Source organism: Balaenoptera physalus (genome assembly GCF_965194825.1).
Source record: "Balaenoptera physalus genome assembly, chromosome: X".
Taxonomy (NCBI): Eukaryota; Metazoa; Chordata; class Mammalia; order Artiodactyla; family Balaenopteridae; genus Balaenoptera; species Balaenoptera physalus.
Window position 1 is genome coordinate 108,564,087 of NC_138903.1, and position 13,597 is coordinate 108,577,683.

Below are 13,597 nucleotides of genomic sequence, written 5' to 3' on the forward strand. Positions count from 1 at the left end.
AACTTTTCAACTTTGTTCAAAGTATAAAATTGTTTAAAGAAGTCTCAGTTGCTACATAGACAATCAGCTGAGAATGTTGTTAATTTATAAAATAAATGAAAAACTATTTGTACCAGATACTATCAATGTGATGTTTGGACCAGAAAATCAGTAATTTTCAGCTAATACTAAAACGGAAATCATTTAATATCAATTGATATTAAATTGGCACAATTGAACTAAATTAATGTAAAATGATTTGGTACAGAGCCCAATTTTTCTATTACTTTAAGTGGAATTTTGCATTAACTTATATAACTGTAAATTTTCCACTACTCCCTATTTAATGTTCTAGCTGCATCATTCTGTGACTTGAATCTGTTAAAAACTGAATAACATTCTACCAAAGATGGTCTATAAAAGAAACGGAAATTTATTTTGAACAGTATTCCACTCCCCAAAGTTTCTGAGGTAAGTAAAAATGTCTCAGATTTTATTTCTTGTTATTGATATTTAGATGTTTCTGTTTAACTTTTATTGTTCAGTTGATTAAATATACAACTCTTTTTTAAAGTTGCAGAAAAAAATTTAAAAAACCTGTGAACACAGAGTTTCTCTCCTATCCTAAGACACAGGCGTGATAAGGACATAATTTAAGGATTGAAAATAATCATTATATTGCATTAGGAATGTTTTAGAAGCGATATCGGGTGAATTCACGATTTACACGGGGCTTGCATTATTTCTCATTTGGAAAACTTGTCTTGTTATTAAATACATTTTTTCCTTCTAAATGAAATCTAATTTAATATTAAAATAGCTTAACTAAAAATTAAAAAAAAAGAAACAGAAACAAACAGCTCTTATTAACTAAACACTATTGTATAAATTTGTAACAGCAAGGGAAACACTGTAATAGGTCACTTCTTCCCGTCCTAGGAAAAGCGGCGCTTCGGAGGACAAGCCGTCCCCGAGTTGATCCTACAGCCCCGCCCTCCCCCCCCCCCCGTAGAGAGCTTTCGGCGGTCAAAGGTCCGGGACACTGGATTCGAAACAAACAGAAAAATAAATAAGAAGGATAAAGAGAGTTAACTGAGGTCGAAGGAGGGATAGGGGATCCTTTCGCATTTCAAACACCTTGAGGGAGGGGTGAGGAGGCAGGATAAGAACGAACCAAAATTCTTAACGAAGTCGCGAGGCCGCCTCCACCCACGCTTCCAGGAAGACTATGGATAAGCGGGGGAGGCGGGAAACACCGGGTAGGTGCTCCTCGACTCCTTCTGCCCGAATTTCGATTTCCCTCCACTTCGCTCCGTCCTGTTCCTCCCCTCCGCCCCAAGAGTGGAGAATAAATTGGTCCAGCGCCCGGCCTAGCCTAGTAGCCCAGTTCCCTAAGTCTCCTAGACCCTGGAGAGAGACAGACCACGTTTTCTGGGAGACGGGACTAGTGTTATAAAGAAAAAAAAATTTTTTTTTTCTCCAGTGCCAGGTCTTCCCGGTAGAGAATCAGCTCGCTTTCTCTCCACACCCGAAGCAAAAAACAAGCAAACCAAGACAAAACAAAAAAACTCAAAAAACAACCCCCCTAAATCACTTAGGATCAGGTGCCGGAGTTACGCGAGTTGAGTTCTTTCGGTGGGAAGGAGTAGGCAGCGCGGTGAAGCAAGGGTCCGGGATCTAGGGCCGAAGGCCCTCTCGCTGGGGCCTGTCACAGAAGTGGACGTCGGAGGGTGATGCCCGACTAGGCTGCCACCTCGGGCTGCGCGGGGGGCAGAAAGGACCGAAGCACGAGTCCCCAGCGAGCCCAGTTTCCGATTTCCCACAGCACAGGGGCTCCTCCGGACATTCCTACCGCCCTCCCCTCGACCCCCCCCCCCCCATAAAGAAAGAGGAAACGCGGCGCGACCGGCTGCGCGGCGGAAGCGCTGCTAAACGAATGAGTAAGTCAGGCGCGGGCACGGCACCTTGTTTACCCCACTCGGCGGCGCGCCCCTGCGGGCGCCTCGTTGGGAGGCGGCGTCGGAGACGCTGAACCCGGGAGGCAGTCGGCCCCGATTGGCTGGAGATTGGGAGGAGGACGCTGGGTGGGAGGGCAGGGGGCCAGGCGTTGCAGTGGCGACTCTCTGCCGCTAGATGACGCTCCCTCCCAACGGGAGCCGGGCGCGGGTTCGCGGCCGACAGATGGCGCCTGCGCGTTCCATTCGCCTCCAAGTCGCCGAAGAGCGAACACCCCAAACAATCCCGAAGCGCCACCAAAAAAAAAAAAAAAAAAAAAAAAAAAAAAAGAGAGAGAGAGAGAGAAAAAAAAAAAAACCCGCCGGATCCGACCGCCACTTTCAAAACCCCCCACCGCTCTAGAACCGCGGGAGCTTCCGTCCCTGAGTAGAATTCGAGGGTGTAAAGAAGAGGAAGGGAAAAATATCTTGTACCAGCCCAGGGGTGAAGAAGCCCCCGGCCTGAGAAAGAAGGAAGGAGGAGTGGGGGAGGCGAACAGTCTCGTTGCTGCCTCTGTATACGCTGAGGGGGGAGGTAAGTTATAAAATGGCGGAGGCGAAGCTTCTAGAAGTTTGGAGGGGCACCCGGAGGGCGCGGGGCCCACCGTGAGGCGCGTGTGGTTGAAACAGGGCGCGAGAGAGGAGTTGGGAGGGAAAGAGACTGGGCACTCCTGCCGTTTAATTTCCTCTCTTCTTCCTTTGCCTCCAGCGGGGCCCGCCGTGGAGCGGGCGGTCAAGTGAAGGCGGGGAGAAGCCTCCTCGTCCCCGCGTAACCCCCAGCCCTTCTTTCTCCCCTCTTCCCCCAAGTGGCTCCCTCAGCACTACCAAGGAACTTCCAGCCCCCCTTCCTCCCTACCTCCTACTCCTAGAGTGGCTTTCTACCGCAGGACTCTTCTTTTCGACTACCCTCGCTGAAGGTTTTCTCTTCCTTCCCTCGCCCCACTCTCCCTCGGGGCCTCTACGGAGACCCCCCCCCCCATGGGTGGCCCAAAATGGAGAACGCGGAGCAGCGCAAGATGGAGGCTCTGCTTCTCGGTGTAGTGTTAGATTTAGGTGCCTTTTCTCCGGCAGGCTCTTAAGCCTGGGAGAGCCCGAACTGGAGGTGGGGTGGGGTGCGAGCCGTAGTGGGGGAGGAAGGCCGGGCGGCCGCGGTTGGGGTGGGGGAGAGCGCGGCATCGCGGCGAGGGGAAGGAAGAGAGCAAAATGGTGGTGCTGGGAACCTAGGGGGGAGGGGAGGCGAGGAGGCTCGCTTGTGTATATTTGGGCCTCGGACCGAGGGAGGCGAGGGAAAATCTACTCTGATCACACCCCTCCCTCGTGCCCCCTCCCTTCTCCCTTCCCCTCCTTCCTTTCCTCCCTCCCTCCTCTCCCTCCCTCTCTTCCTCCCTTCCTAGAGAGGGAACAACATTCATGTGACGGGCCCCTCTGCTTCTCCCCCGCCCCATCATCTCCAGCGCGTGGTGGGGGAACTGCCGGGGAAAGCGATTGGCATCGATCTCTCCATCCCTTCCGAGGCCCGACTTCGGTCAGTTTTCTTCGGGCAACAATTTTCTGAATAGGTTGGGGTCTGGCGGTGTTGGCCCCCGCGTGCAGACCTTGCCCCGAAGGGGGCCCTGCCTGCCTGGCATGGGAGGAGGGGGGAAGGGCGGGAGTGGAAGGCTGTTTGTTGGGGGGTTTTGGCGCCACTTTTGTTTTAGTTTTAGTGCTGCTTTTCGTTCCCACCCCCACCCGCACTGTCTTTCTCAAGGCACGAACTGAGCTGATCCTTGCCCCAGGTAGGCAGCTTCTGCTTTTTCCCTCCACACTTTTATTCTTGCTTGGGGTCGACTTTATTTTTTCTTCTCTCACGTACCCGGTGATTTGTGGACGGCGATTTTAGGACGGAAAGGGTCGGATGGGCCATGGGAGAGAGAAGGTGTGGGAAACAGCATCAAGTAGTTCCGCAAAACTTTGAGCCCCGTTCTCATTTTCTTCTGGCCTACATTCGTAAACGTATTGTTGATTTCTGCCCCTTTTTCCCCCGTCGCGAGAATGTCTTGTTTTGCCTTCAGTTTTTTTTATAAACCGCTGTACTTTCGACATTTAGTTTCTGCTCCCCCTTGGTGTATATGTCATTTTATTTTTAATCATGAACTGTAATGGGTTTTATCGTGTGATTTTTCGTGCTGCAGTGTTCAGCTTTAATTTTTAATATTGCATTAGTAGTTTCATCTGGTTTGTGAGACTTTCTCTTCCGTGGCCTAGAAATGTTTTATATGTTGTTGCCTACCGCCCCCCCTCCTCCTTTCTCTTGGATGTAGTTTGTTAATTGAGGGTCATGGTATTTGATTAAATGGTTATTTACAGTTTACGTGATATATCTATTAGAAACTTTTGATGTGTACGATTAGATTTAAGTAAACGAAGAGCTCGTGTTGGTTTGAAATGGTTCCTTAAAATGCGCGGGCCGCCCTCCCCCCCCCTCGTAGAGCCCCATCTTCCCCTCACACTGGAGTGTAAATTCCATACCCCTTTTCTCCCACGGACCGCCGTATTTCACGGCAGCCACACCCTGTATTTGTCTCTGTGGATTGGGCTCATTATCAGCTTAATTTAGTGACTCTTAAACCACCATGATGGGACTTGCTTAAGCACGAAGCTTCTTTTCCTGTTTAGTCCTAGTGGTTAGTGTCGAAAGAGGAATAATCGAGGTTTCTTGATGAAACCTGGTGCGGTCCAACCTCTGCCTTTTTTCTGTTGTCTTTTTTCCTACTCCGGGCTGTTGGCGGTGTCAGCACCGCTGCTGGGGGCGGGGGTGGAGGGGAGAAAGAGTCGGGTTACCGAAGTGCGTCATTCCTGGCTCTAGCAGGGCCTGCTCGGGAGCTGCTGGTGTTTGTTACTGTCCTCGCAGCACTTTCCTGCCAACCTTCTCTCCCTGCGTATTGGTTAGGAGCAAAAGCAGGAGGCGGTCTCCTAATTCTATCTGTAGCCTAGCGCGTTGCGTTTAAGGGTATATGTGAACTTATTAAAAAAAAAATCGGCCCTGGAAAGTGGATACACTTCTCTTTAATGACATACAATTCAGGTAGTTTAGACTTGATTTCATATGTTTTCCAGTGAACGGTGGGGTAATTTTGAACATTTTAAACCACTTACGTTAAAATGCCTGGGTTTTTTTCTACACTGATATCAATCTATAATTAGGAATCAGAGGGACCAGTTAAGGCATAAGTGTTCAGCGGTTTTTCAAGTGGTTGAATTGTAATTTTATGACACATTATGTTAAATAGTCTTTTTTTTTTTTTTAGTTTTGAGCCAAGGTGCTACGTGAATGCAAGCTAATTGTAAATGCTTAAGTTCATTTTCATCACATATTCTTATTTACCCTTTTAGATGTAATTTTAAATATGTCCTTGGGATCATATTGGCTTTATTAGATTCTTAAAGATGGGTATTTCCCTTTTTTAAACAAAATCCGAATTCTTAAAAAAATTTACCACCTAACAAGGAGTTGTATAGGGTGGCTGTACAGTTACATTGTTAGATTCTTGACTTCTTGCTAGTCTTTGATACTTTTTTATCTTTGGATTTTTCTCTGTACATACTGAGCACAGTGTCTTCCTCTTAATTCTTTTCTGAAGATAATTGGGGGAGAGGTGGGAGGTAGAGATGAAACAAAAGTGGCCTTGAGTAGTTGATTGTAGCTGGGTGATGAGTGCAGGAGAGCTCATTGTACTATTCTCTCTACTTTTGCGTGTACTTGAACGTTTCCATAATTAAACAGAAAAAATTCGGAAGAAAAACATTCAGATTGTCTTGCAATTTTGGTGTAATGACTTAAGTTTATATTTACATATTATTTGCCTGGGAAACTTGGCCTTGTGTATAAGTAATTACACAATGTCTGACTTAGAAACTCAAAAAATATTTAAATTGAACCAGTATAGAATAAGCAAGATAAATGGTTATAAATTGGTTGAACTTTAAATGTTTGTAATTTAGTCTGAATGTGCTCTACTTTTAGTTTCTTTTTTTAATCCTTTGAAAATAGGAAAATTCCATTAGCAAATTTTGTAAATTCTGCTTGGTGTCTATTTCATTAAGTTGGAGTTCCAGTGAGTCAGTATGAAAGGGATTTACTATTAATAGGAGGGGCTTTGGCAGTTGGAATAAGTGACAGTGGAAGGGATTCGGGTGCCCTAGGGAGCATTCCTGGTAAGAAGATCGAGGTAGGAGTTGAATTCAGTTTCAGTATTTGGTGTTTAATGAATGGGTAGAGAAGAGGATTGGAAAAGAAATCTACTTCTTACCTGTTCTTTCCCACTGTGAAATAACTATAGCATCCTAAGGTATCAGAGACAGGCAGTGGGGGTGGGGTGGTTTTTTAAAAAATTGATCTGAAAATGAACGTTTACATACAAAATGAGTTAAAGCTCCCCTCCCCTCACTTTTAACCATCTGATGCTGTAAATAGTTAAAAGTTGATATGTAAAATATTTTAATGTTTTATATTAAGGACATCTGACCATTACCCATCAACAACAGTAAAGTAAAAGTGCGTTGCCATTAAAACCCTCGGTCTCCTTAATTAGTATATTTGTAAATTGCTCCTACAAAGAATTTGTAGATCATTTGAAGTTAAGTGCCTTATTTTCTGCAATTTTGTGTTGTTCAGTGGCAGGTTTTTGCACCCTATAAGATGTATTTTTGAACATATGTCAGAGTTTTAAAGGGAACCCAAAATAATGGATATTTAACTTCTGTATTTGGCGAAGTGTGTTCCCTAATCATTATTAAAGCAAAAATTCCACCCTAGGCTGGGGACAGACATTTCGTAATTGTTAATATTAGTCTGTTTGTATATTTCATATTCATCATTTTAGCTTTAGAAGGATGTTAAGAGAAGATAGATTATGTATTTTGAACTCTTGTATGCGAGTAATCTTAAATGTTGAGGATTGTGACTTCAGATTTATTTTATTGTGAGGCAAGAGCTAAACTACTAAACCAACAAATTATGAGTTTGGTAACTTTGAAGTCTAGTTAGGATTTTTTTTTAAAAGCCCAAGTACTCAAGATTTTAATGAAATTAAATTATACATTATTTTTTCATTGTTTTCTTTTTGAACCTTAATGACGTCGGTGGTCTCCTGAGAACCTATGAATTAAAATGGGTGGGTTGGGGTGGGGGACAGGCTCAGGCTCAAACTATCCTTTGGGAATATAGGGTTAGATGTGAAAATACACCTTGGACAGTTAAGTAATGCTTAATACTCTGCATGTTTAACTGATGCCACCCACAGTCATGTGTGGGAAGGGAGTAAACAGTGAATAGCATATTCTTCTTTGGGTTCTTTGTAATAGATGGAAGACTTCAGTTTTTGATGCTGCAAGTTAACTTTCGAGCTTAAAATTTACATTAGATGGACACAGTGATCTATTACATCTCAGTGGGATACGGTTCATATCTTTAATGTGACATTTTGGTCTCACATGTTAAAAAAAAAACTGGTCTGTGTTAGTACTTTGACATCGCTATTAGATTATTCGAAGACTTGAACACAACAGTTTACTGTGTAGTGGAGCACTATCCTATACCTATTTTGGGAGTTGGGGAGCATAGCAAAGGCAAGGGATAGTCCCAGTTATCTATGGGTGTCAGTATATATTGAAACACCGTTAATTATCAGAGAGTAAAGAAGAAACTTTAAAGATACAGATTATTTTAAAAGTTCTTTACATGTATTTTATTTGTGTAATTTCTACATTTGATACATATTTAGGACTTTTAATTTGTGGTTCAGTACTGCTCCTGTATAATAATTTTCTATATCTCCGGCTATCATGAGTGGCGGTTATTGCGTGTTCTCTTTGCCAAAGATACGTGAGAAAACAAAATTGTCAGCTTGATATTTTTCAGTCTCCTGAGTTGCCTACTTTGCCTTTAATTTAACCAAATTTTATATTTTGTCAGTATGAGTGGTGTTGCTTGGTGGAGTCTTAATTTTTGTATATGTGCATTTTTTAAAAAAACTACATCTCTTTAGCAGCTATGGTAATCTGCTACCTGAACTGTATTTTTAATGTACGCTTGCTATAGCTCTATCTTTGGTACTAGCCAGAAGAAAACAAATCTTTACATATGGTTGGTCTAGTCTAGAGATTATTGAAATTGTCTTAAGCCCCACCCACTCCCCCAAATGAGGGGAGGGTGAATAATGTTGATGGTCTGTTCTTTTTTATTTTAATTGGAAAATACACGACTAGGCTTGATGAGACAAACTAGAGCGATTTCTGTAAACTCTGGATAATCTAATGTACAACTCAAAGGTAAAATTCCTTTATAAAAATATATTGTTCAATCTTTGCGACTGGCTCCCTGCTGTATCCCTTTAAATCCTTCAGGAACACCCAAACACTCGTAAATATAAACAGCTTGTGATCGCAAAAAAAAAAAAATATTGTTCAAATTCTGTTGAATGTTGTTAGAGGGGGAAAAAGTAGGTCCTATTTACACTTTTGCATGAATAACATTTGTTGTAGTGGGATTTGACCTATAACTTGTTGAATCCTGAGATAGTCTAAGAAACTCTTAATTTAGTTGCCATTTGAGTGACTTTTAAATGCCAATAACTGTACTGTGTGTTTTAACAGGTATTGTTTAAACTTCTCTGCTACCTTGCAAGATAGATGGTTGTCATTTTACAGATGGGGAAATTGAGGCTCTCAGAGAATAAATGACTTGTCACATGATAATAATTGACAGCCTGAATTCACACCCATATTAGTCTGGCCTCAAAACCTTTGTACTTTTTTGTTAAACTCAGTAGTTTCTCTTAACTCTGTTAGGTCTTGGGATATCTATCACTAGAAAGCATGTATCTTTTCATTGTTACAAAATGAAGATTTTTTTCACGTATAGTACAGGGTTAATGCAGATTTTTAATGTAGGGTTAGATGAGTTGCTGCCTGATGAACGGTCTAAATTGTGTTTTATACTTATAGTTGAAATAGTTGAAATAAATCTGAGCTTTAGTTTTGTTTGAGTATGCTCATTATACAAAAGTTTGTGGAATAATATATATATATTTTTAGATGGGATAATATGTTGAATTGTATTCTTGATTTTTGGGGGGTCATACTATGGTAGATAGAGTGGTTTCACTGATTTCTTTTTCTTTTGTCATTTAAGCTCTATATAGAATGGAGCTAAACGTGTCTGAGAATAGTTCCCCAATCATTCAGCATGTTTATCGAGTGATTTGAAAAGAGAATTTAGGTGACTCTCATAATTCACTGCTCTGGTTCTGTAGGGGGATTGTTTTGTTATTTAATGGTACCTTAAAAATATTTTCTTCTAAGTGTTAGTACCTTCTCTGTTTCTACTTTCTATTCTAGTTCATCTTTTCACTTAATTAAAATTTCTTGTTCTTATTTTTTATCAGGTAATAGTTAATATTGCTGCCCTGGATTATTTGGTTCATTAGTGATCAGAATCTTGGTCTCAGCTTTCTTTGCTTTTCCTCTTTCTCCTTCCTGCTTTTCATAAACTATAACTAGAACTTTTCTAATCTGAAGGAATGCTAGATATCGTATAGCTGGCCTAAGATAAATCAGTGGAGATGGGGTAAAACCAAAAATATTAGTGCTTTTCACAGCCATGAGTCAAATTTATATATTTTATGTTAATCATTTCCTTAAGCTTCATTCTGTAGGAAATATTTTTTCCAGGTGATACTGTCTTCTACTCAGACTCAATATTGAGTCTTTTCATCCATATTTTCCCCTTTGTAGTCCAAGAATACCACTGGTGTTCTACCACAGAATTATGCCCCAAGGCATCCATTGTATATAATAAATTAGTTTCTCTCCAGTGCATCTAGAAAGATACTAGCTATGTACTGTTCTTGGGAGAATTCAGGAAATTGTCACTCAAATCATTTTCTGAGTTCTGTGGTTAATAACATGAGGAACCCTGGTTGAGAAAGGCTGCTAGAATATTAAAGGACTTGGTTTGGTGCCAAACAAGGTTTTACTTTTCATGATTTCTTTCCTGTCAGTAACCCTAATATAGCCTCTACTTAAAACTTACATTTGATAAAAAGTGAATGCAGTTGCTGATACTGCCATTTCTGTGGGATAAATTGGTCAGTGTTGATTTCAAGCAGTTAGTGCTACTTAGTTGTTTTAAAGAATTGAATATTGAATGTGGGAAGTTAAATGCATAATTTCATTTGTAAAAAAGAATATTGTAGGAGCTCTGTTCATTATTATTCAAAGCCTTTAATAAGAAGTCTTTGACAGTGACTAACATTAACAATAGGTGACACTAACTGTACTCTTACTGTGTGCCAGACACTATTACAAATGCTTTATGTGTATTGGCTCACTTAGTCTTCATAACCCTCTGAAGTAGGACGACCATATGATTTTTTGTTCAAACCAGGATACTGTTGAGAGTGAAAGGGGGCACTAACTGGATGGCATGCTAGGATAATAGTATAAACTAGGACTGTCCCAGAGTAACTAGGATGTATGATGACTCTAATTAACAAACCCCCCCCTTTTTTAGAAGAGAAAACCAAAGCATAGGAGGCCAAGTAACTTGCCCAGTTAGTAAGTGGTAGGAAGAGATTCGAAACCCCTATGGAGATTTCTTTGGGCATGAACGTGATTTAAATTACTTTACACTGCCATATTCTTAGAGTTTGTTTATTTTTACTCTTTTGGAGGAGTTTTTATTGGTATGGGGTCGACAGTAAAAGACAAGATACAGTGTTTTTAAAAACCCAGTAGAATTTCCAGTTGGCTTTTTTCAAGTGATTCTTAAGACTTAAGTGATGATGTCTTAATGTTGAAAAGCAACTTCTCTGAGTGAGGTCCTCCTAAATAAAAGCAGAAAACTCCATGATAACTACTTTTACTGTTTACATCTGTATTTGTTTTCCTTACATTGTTTAGACTCCCTTTACGGGTTTCTTAGGAGGAAATGTGAATTGTATGATATTTCATGGGGGCTCTTAGATGGAACATTTCTTCTGAGAAGAAAGCTGAAAGAGACACAGTTTTGTGACTAAGGAGAAGTAGTATTAGAAAAGAAAGAAAAAGGTCTAGTTTAGAGACTTATTCGAAGTTAAACTGATTCTGTACCATAATTTGAAAATTAAGTCTTCTGGAGATTGATGTGTCATTTCGTAAAATTAATAGTTCTCTTTTATTTTTGGTGACTTTTGCAATTGCTTTGTATTCCCAGCCTGTTTATGTTTGTGGTACACCCCCCCCAAATGATTCAAACATTTGGTGAAATGATTTCAGCATAATCACAGATTTTACTATTTTGTAAAATAAGATTTTTTTTCCCTCTTTTTTTCTTTTAGTGAGGGTGAGTAGTAGACAGCTGATCTTAAGAGGACTTCATACTTAGCTATTTTAATATTTCATTGAGGAATTTGTTTTTTTTTCCGGTAGCTAGTTCACTTTTGTAAGTTTTGTTGGCATCACTATCTTATAAACAACTGAGAGGCTATTAAGTAGGCCTATTCAATTCTTAAAGTCATTTATTTAGTTCATTAAAGCCATCGTGAAGTTGGAAGGCGGGGACTGCATATCTGACCAGAGGAAGGAATTTGTGGGCCGCATAATGACTGGTAAACAAAAGGTTATTTTGTGGATTTGATTTATTACAGAAATTAATACAGTTGGTTTTTAAAAAAGGCTATTGCTGGGTTTTAATATGGGGCCCATGGATAGGGTGGAGGTGTGAGAACCCTGTGAAATTAATGTACAAAATGTATAACTGCATTTATTCAAGTTCTCAAAAGAGTTCATTCGTTGTTTTTTCAGCTGGTACTTAAAGTGCCTTCAGGGGTGGGATATACAGTGGTAAACTACATAGTCTCTGCCCTCAGTCAATGTTGTCAGTTGAGTTTTATCACCCCAAAACGGTTAAAACTAACCCATTTTGGAAACATTATGTACTGCGATTACTGTATATTAAAGAATACTAAGCTAAAACCAGTAGCCATCAATGCAGTTTTGATAGTGTCCTTAATTTAAGAGTAGTGACAAGTATTTAAAAATAAGGACTACTCTGAAAAGCTTTGGGGGGGAAATAACAATTAAGGACTGTTGATGTAGCATTGCAATGCTTCAGTTCAGTCTTCGGTGGTTGTTAATAAGCTAAGTTAAAGGAACCCATGATCATTCCCTGTAACCAGTTACTGTTATCCAAAGGTTGAGACCTTCTAAAGTGATATTGTGCTTCTGTGTAAAAGAAAAAGAGGCAATCAACAATCACTCTGTTATATGGGACTCTTGTGTGTCTTTCTCTACCTCAAGTTGTAAATGCTTGCGTTTAAATAGGAACTTAAATTTATCCATGCTTGTGTTTTGCTTTTTGACTTTGGATTCTTTGTTGGAGTGTTAGCTTGAAATGTCTTTGTAGCAGTATATGATACTCATTAAATTCATTCTCTACATATATATGATGGTGTAGGTTTGGTATATTTAAAGTAGTATTTCCATTTCAGGATTGGGATATATGATACCCTCTTTTCCTGGGTTTCTAACGTTTTTCTCTTTTCAAAAGCAAGAATTTTTCCACACTCACCAGTGTATCTCCTGCCTTGTAACTAATTTGCAAACTTTATGGTGATTAGAATGTTACTGCAAAGAACACATTTAATATTCTCTTACTAAAAAAGGCCTTTTTTTGTGATTTAAAGAAGTAGTATTAAAGATAGTTGGGAACATGAACCTTTGACAATTTCCTTTCTATGCTAAAGAAGTAGAGAAAATGTAGGAAATATTAGCAAAGCCATAATATTTTTCCTTTGGGATATGTCCCTCCCTGTTTCCACCACTCATTCAGGCCAAAAGACATTCCTCAGACTTTATTCCTGGCAGGAGAATTGAGGAAGTGGTGGTAGCCATGGCTGGCAGGGAAGTAGAAGCTTGAAGGTATGTTTTTGAAAAGCAAATTTGTCAATGACAAATGGATTTTTCCAGTTTGAGTATATGTACTTTTTTGAGTTTTGATTACATGTCAATGCATAAAGTGCTACTATTCATTGAGGAGTATTCAGTGGTTGCATTCATATTTGGGTGTTCTAAATATACTTGAAAAATTTCAGAGGGATTATCTGGACAATACAGGATTATATTAGAAAAGATCGTTTAGTAGGGAATTAGTTCCTAAACCTTTGAAGTTAGACTGAAACAGTTACCCAGGTTGCTGCAGAAAAATAGCAAACCTAACATGAGAGATAATTATTTGTGTGTATAAATATGTAATGTTTATATGTACAATATTGGTGAATATCCAAACTTATGTCTTAGAACTAGTTTACCTTTTTCAGACAAGGAATTACGTTTTTATCTGATTTTGAATTCTTGTCTCATTGTGTAATATGTATCATACAGATTCTGAAATGCTAATTAAAACCTTAGGTTTTCTAGAAAAGTAACCTTACATTATAATTACATTATTAATATCTCATCTTCAAGACCTGTATGTTGGAAGAGAAATAGTCAGTTTCCTCTAGTTGGCTTTGCATTAATGATAAACTTTGTGTATCTACAGGATACCATTTATAGGATCTACTACACAGCAAGTCTCCCTAACATTTAATTTTTATTTCTTAAAA

At 40.0% G+C, this 13,597-nt stretch overlaps 1 protein-coding gene and 1 long non-coding RNA gene across 6 annotated transcripts in view; one reads left to right on the forward strand and one right to left on the reverse strand.

The window, feature by feature from the left end:
- Positions 1–2,925, reverse strand: part of LOC309652823 — a 152,248-nt gene extending 149,323 nt beyond the window's left edge. Inside the window, exon 1 of the long non-coding RNA XR_014258895.1 lies at positions 2,830–2,925. This is a non-coding gene — a long non-coding RNA (uncharacterized lncRNA). The remainder of the gene's footprint in view (positions 1–2,829) is intronic.
- STAG2 (STAG2 cohesin complex component) overlaps positions 2,013–13,597 on the forward strand; it is a 117,977-nt gene continuing 106,392 nt past the window's right edge. The window contains exons 1-2 of one of the 5 annotated variants that reach the window (XM_082446801.1): positions 3,057–3,075; positions 3,368–3,498. The gene's annotated coding sequence lies outside the window, so the exon portion shown is untranslated. Of the gene's footprint in view, positions 2,509–2,984; positions 3,076–3,367; positions 3,499–3,687; positions 3,749–13,597 lie in introns of those variants that run through there. The other 4 variants (XM_082446800.1, XM_082446804.1, XM_082446803.1 and 1 more) reach the window with 4 other exon arrangements.